At 33.6% G+C, this 6,228-nt stretch overlaps 1 long non-coding RNA gene across 1 annotated transcript; it reads left to right on the forward strand.

Moving 5' to 3' along the window:
• The first annotated feature begins 1,748 nt into the window (after positions 1-1,748).
• Positions 1,749-4,674, forward strand: LOC139876236 (uncharacterized). Its single transcript, XR_011767989.1, has 6 exons — positions 1,749-1,855; positions 2,395-2,552; positions 2,723-2,771; positions 3,557-3,621; positions 3,726-3,807; positions 4,544-4,674. It is a non-coding gene; the product is annotated as an uncharacterized lncRNA (long non-coding RNA).
• Positions 4,675-6,228: the final 1,554 nt, after the last annotated feature.

Below are 6,228 nucleotides of genomic sequence, written 5' to 3' on the forward strand. Positions count from 1 at the left end.
TACACTGAGTTTGAACCGAAAATCCCTTAGCTTTGGTAACTAGTAACTACCGGTTATAAGAACTGGTGGGCGCGAGTAGTAGTATATGGATCCATAGGGCTTGATATCCCCGTCCGAGCTAGAGCACTAGCCTTTTAACGGACGTATGCTATTTGAGAAGCGTACACGTTGGTTGGCGTGTATTATTAAGATGATTATACAAAGGGTACAAATTATATATACGTTAAAGTTTAGTTACCAGGGTGCTCAATTTCGTAGAATATTTTGATAAACGTTTCTGGATGAAACAACTGAAATCTTGTGATCCACTTTTATATAATCTTTTGATAAACGTTTCTGGATGAAACAACTGAAATCTTGTGATCCACTTTTATATAATCTATTGATAAACATTTCTGGATGAAACAACTAAAATCTTGTGATCCACTTTTATATACAGATTATACGAAACACTAAAACTATGAACTCACCAACCTTTGTGTTGACACTTGTTAGCATGTTTATTCTCAGGTTTCCTAGAAGTCTTCCGCTGTTTGCTTAGATGTTAGACAAGCTATGTGCATGGAGTCTTGCATGACATATTTTTCAAGGAAACGTTGCATTCACCAAATCATCACCATGTATCTTATTTTGACTGCATTGTCAATGGAAGTACTGTTGTAAACTATTATTTATGGTGATTGTCTATATGTAGAAATCATTAGATGTCGAAAACCTTTGATTTAAATATTCATTTATGGTGTGCCTTTTCAAAAGAATGCAATGTTTACAAAACGTATCATAGAGGTCAAATACCTCGCAATGAAATCAATGAATGACGTGTTCGTCCATATGGATTTGGACCGATCGTCACAAAAGGTTTTAAACACGCCTTTTTACACCTCGTTTTTCGGCTTTCCTTTCACCCTTTAACAACTCCAACTTTTCCGATCAAGTTGCTCAAGAAGCTCTTCCACCACCCAAGAAAATAAACCCACCTGGTTATACCGATTTCCTGTACTCCGGTTTAGCTTCTTCTCATGAAACTCTTCCACCACCCAAGAAGACAAACCCACCTGGTTCTACCGTATTCTTGTACCCCGGTTCAGTTTCTTCACTCGAACAACGAGACCTTAGTTGAAGCTTCACCTTAGCTCTGATACCAATTGTTGGGACACGGGTCCCTAACTCACAAATAACAAATGTATTAAAGAAAGTAAAGTATCACGATGGAGAAATATAAATGGAAACGGAAACAAAATAATTCGGTGGACTACATTTTTGGTTCTACTGCACATTTTATTCACATTAAAAACTGAAATATATAGCATAGGACTACATGAACGTGGGTGGGAAGTAGTGCAACACCACTATCTTTTCAACACCTAAAAACCAACTATTATACTATATACTAATTGTAGACAATGCCAACCAATAAGAACCCGCCACACGCCCCGAATTTACTTTTATACGGTAGCAAATTCCTTTTTTAATTAAAACCATACCCCATCTTCATTCTTCCCTCATCCCTCTGGAAATTTCTTCCTCAAAACTCTCCAAACTCAAAGAACTCAAACCATTTTTCTTCTTCGCCCACTGCCATCTTCATCAACCCTCTGTAACACCAATTGGTGTAACGACCACCCAATCAACACCTCACACACACCCAAAATTAGTTTTTTTTTTTTTTTGGATCCAGATGATTCCATTCACCTTATTTCCATTCATTCATCTCACCGTTGCTTTCTCTTCTCAGTCATCTTCTAACATTACAATCAGCCATACACCACTACCTTGCATAATCCTTTCAACCATCTTCATTGTCAACTCTAGGTTGGTTGCTTATCAAATTTCCCCCAGTCAGATGTTTGTGTAGGTGAGGTTAGGGTTTCGTTTATGTTTTTTTTTTTTTTTTTTTTCAATTTATAGATATCAACTGTTTGAGTTGCCTGATTGTCCTTTTTTATTCGGATGTTTTAGGGTTTCACGTTTGTTTTTTTTTTTTTTTTGTCACTAATTTAGATAAATGGAATTAAGAGTTTACTGAACTCGAAGTAGTTAAGTTTTTTTTTTTTTTTTTTTGGGTCGTCTTTGGGTGTTTTCGATTGCTATCGTTGACATGCTGTTAAGGATGGAAATCTTTAATAGTTAACAAATTAGCATGTAAAATATCTAATCTCGCGTATGTTTGGGTAAAGGTGTACTGTATTTTAAACCGATGTTGCTATACGCGTGTCAATGTTTATTATTGTTTGTGTTTTGGTTACATTCAGGTTATTTTGGGGTTGCAGTTAATGTACAAAATTGGGTTTGAGTATTTCTTTTGTTTCGGGTAAATTTTTTTTTATCGGGTGGTTGCATATACATGATTGTCCTCAAAAAGCATTAACCTTTACTTCTGCCTTACATTTTCAGATCTAGGATATTCATGATACCAAGAAGATATGTAAGTTATTGGGTATTATTTGCAATTACAGTTGATTTGGAAGGACTATTTTGATTCTCAAATGTAAAGTTTGACATGTTGCATTGAAAGCGAAAGACTACAATAATAAACTTATAAAATTTTAGTGGTAAGAAGCTGCTTTTACCTTAACATTTCAACCTTTTCTTTTCATTGTAGATTATATTTATAATTGTATTCCTTTTTTATCACATGTTTATCCCTTCATTACAATGTACAAATCATTAGATATTTGCGGAGTGTTTGCGTATTAACTCTTTTTATATGACATTTTTTCAGGTTTTTGTTTGAAGTTAATATCTGCAGCTTGGTTTTAGCTTTTCATAAGGTAATGGATACTATATTGTTGTTTTCTAGCAGTTTTTGGGTCTTTTGAATTTGGTATTTTGGTGTGGATTTTGTGTTTGTTTGGTCTATATGTCTTATTTGATTAGTTTTTTTGTAGTGTGTTGGCGCATTTATGCTGTAAATTTTGGTGATTTGTATATACTGTTGTGGCACATTGTTAAATAATAAAAGGCAGAGTAGAAAAACAAATACAAAACGAATCTATTACCGTGATGTAAGAATAGTGTTGATGTATCTGGTCAGCAGCTGAGTGATGCTGACTTGGATTCGACGATGACGGTTGCAACGCCGAGACAACAACAACAACAACAACAACAAAACCCAATACCACATGAGTGGTGTATGGAGGAGGTGAGATGTAGACAATCATTCCCCTATCCGAGAATAAAGACAAGTCATTTCTCCACCCAGAGTGAAACACTCTTAAGAGTAGTAGAGAAAGTCATCCTTCTCTTTATTCGACGGATAAAGAGATTGCTTCCGAGAGACCTCCGACCTTTAAGTAGGAAAAAGTTAAAAAAAAAAAAAATAAAAATACTAAAATAAAAATAATAATAGACGCCATGAAAATGGTATAATCAAATTTCCATGGGTTTGAAATCCTGCCTGAAATTTAATTTAGGCTCTAAGAGTCAGTCAAGTCGCCAATAAATCGACGATTGATGTCGACTCAATAGAGTCAGTATTCGTTACAGCAGGGTAATAGATTAGGTTATTCTTCTCGATGTAAGGTTAGTGTGTTTGTTGGTACTTTTGCTGTTCCAGAAATGCCATCAAATGTTATCCAATACGCGTTCAGGCTGTGGTTGCTTCTTCTGCGAGTCAGTCAGGTTAGCACATCTCAATTGACTACCTATGTTGCTTTCTTTATTGGCGTTGACATCAGATTTATTGCATAAATATATTGTTAACTCATTTCAACACCCATTCGTAGTTCATCATGTATGCTGGAATGTTGCTCAAGAAAGTTGTTATTACTGTCTCTACGCTCTGTCATTGATACTGCTGCTTCACAGGTAACTTACTGAGCTATTATATTTTATATGAGTAAAAACCCGACTGCTATAATATGTTCAATCAGTGACAAACATTAGCATATGTTGCTCTTTGTGTTTGCGTTGGTCATTTTCTAGACGTTTTATTAACTCAGTCTCAGGTTTATGTACAACCAATACATATATCACAACCAATACCTATATCAGACATTTTTTTAAAGATGGTAGTAACATTATAGATTCCACACCATATCCAGTACTGACTTTTTTAATTAGGCTTTTGGATGTGTTTAGATATTAAACTAAATACTCTGCCATTTTCCTATGGAATATGGGGTTATCCTTTAGTATTTCGGGTTAACTCGATGTACCTAAGTATTAACCCTATATACCTAATTCGTTTTATATTGAAATATGAGTGTCTATTTTGATTGTTGTCTACATATGTCGCACTTCTACCAACAGACCGGTGATTCTAACAGGTCATTGCAACTACTTAAGTAAAAATGATGCACCCTTAACGTGCTCTTTAACCGCCGCAAAGCGCGGACCTCAACACTAGTTGCTCCCTAATACTCGGTCACTTATTTTACCAAATCAAATGCTACCAAATCTACCAACTAATTAATAAAATTAACATAGTATAATAATTAACTACCGACTAGTTAATTATTAATCCAAAGACATGTATGTTTTTTTTTTAACTTAAACAAAACCAATTAATCCAACACAGTTTTTTTTTTTTCCATGCTAGAAGAAACTCAATTTGGCTTCTTTCTTTATTTGTGTGAAGACGCTAGAGAATTTGATTCCTGGTTGCCCTGTTTAGTAAGAATTATTTGTGGATAGAAGATTTTTAATACTCCGAGTGATATATGTAAATTTTAGCAAAGCACTTGACTATACAAATAATCAGTGGCGATTCTAGTATCAAAACACAATGGGGTTCTAAAAATTTATTTGATAACTTTCTTGTACAAAATACTGAATGTGTCGGGTCAAATCAGGTCGGGTCGGGTCGCGCCCAAAACACAAACATAAAATTGAATAATACTCGCAAAATATAAGGTTGCTCATATGCAGTAGCAATTAATGGCACATACAGTAGCAATTTTAAATTAGCAATGACCTCTACAGTAGCAATTTTACTAGTAAAATTTTAATATGCAAAGTGGTTGTTTATTTTTATATCTAATATATTTAATGGTTCATACTATAAAAATCATATCATAAGTGGGTTAATTTCAAACACATTAGTAGTTCAAACTATTAAACTATAATCTCTAAAAATTTATGGGGTCCCATTATTATATTTAGTGGTGTCCTATATATAAAAAATAAAAATTTTGTGATAAATTTCGGAAAACTAGTGGTGTCACAGGACCCCGCAGGTCTACCCTAAAGTTGCCACTGCAAATAATATTTATGACAGAGTAAACAGACAAAGTATATGTAGAGGATTCATTCGAATCCATAAATTAAGTTGAGATTCAAGGGATCAATGAGAGTGCGACATGTGGCGCGAAAACCATATATGATTGCAAAAAAAAAAAAATTCGTAAAAAAAAAAAATTTCGAATTTTTTTTTATATTATTATTATTATTATTATTATTATTATTATTATTATTATTATTATTACTACTAGCTTAAGACCCGCGAATTCGTGAATTTTTTTTAAGGACAATCAAAAGTTGAATTGTCAGAATAATTATATTTTATATAGTATTTATTAGGTTATTTTGAAACCAAAAAACTTTGCGTAGTAATGTTGAATTACTGAAAATAAAGAGCGCAAATTGTAACCTGAAAAAAAACAAATAACACAGGTGAAAACACTAATGAAGGTTTACGTTGTAGCTAACATTTTGGTCGAGTTTGACACATATTACTCCATGATTGTAATCTCTTAACATGACAAAGCTAGTTGTTTTATTATGAGTATCCTTTGAAAATCCCTCGAGGCAAAAGCGCATAATCTATCTGCCTGCAAAATTAAATAAATAACATTAGAACATTCTACAACATAAATAAGCATGTGTGTAAAAAAAAAAAAAAACAGATGAAAAATACAGCGGATGCCAAAATGAAAATTTACATACTAAATAGCACAAAAAATGGAAGCTATTACAACTACCTCACATACAAATGGAACTTATAAATATGTCATATCCTCAAGTCATGATGTTAGTATGGAAGCATGAGCTATCTGTAAAAGATGGTCCAAATTAGTTTGAGGAACACCATTGATTCAAGAGATTGACGAAAATTACACGTCCACCACGTGAAGTTATAAGGAACTCTACAGATAGTACCAATCACTTAATAACTAATACAATTGAAGTATAGTTGTATTGTAAATTGTAAACAATCTCAAGATATCCTCGTGGTTGGGGCCTATGTATCCTCACAACAGGTCTAAGTAAGCCTCGCAAGAAGCATAT

This window comes from Rutidosis leptorrhynchoides, chromosome 11 (assembly GCF_046630445.1).
Source record: "Rutidosis leptorrhynchoides isolate AG116_Rl617_1_P2 chromosome 11, CSIRO_AGI_Rlap_v1, whole genome shotgun sequence".
Classification (NCBI taxonomy): Eukaryota; Viridiplantae; Streptophyta; class Magnoliopsida; order Asterales; family Asteraceae; genus Rutidosis; species Rutidosis leptorrhynchoides.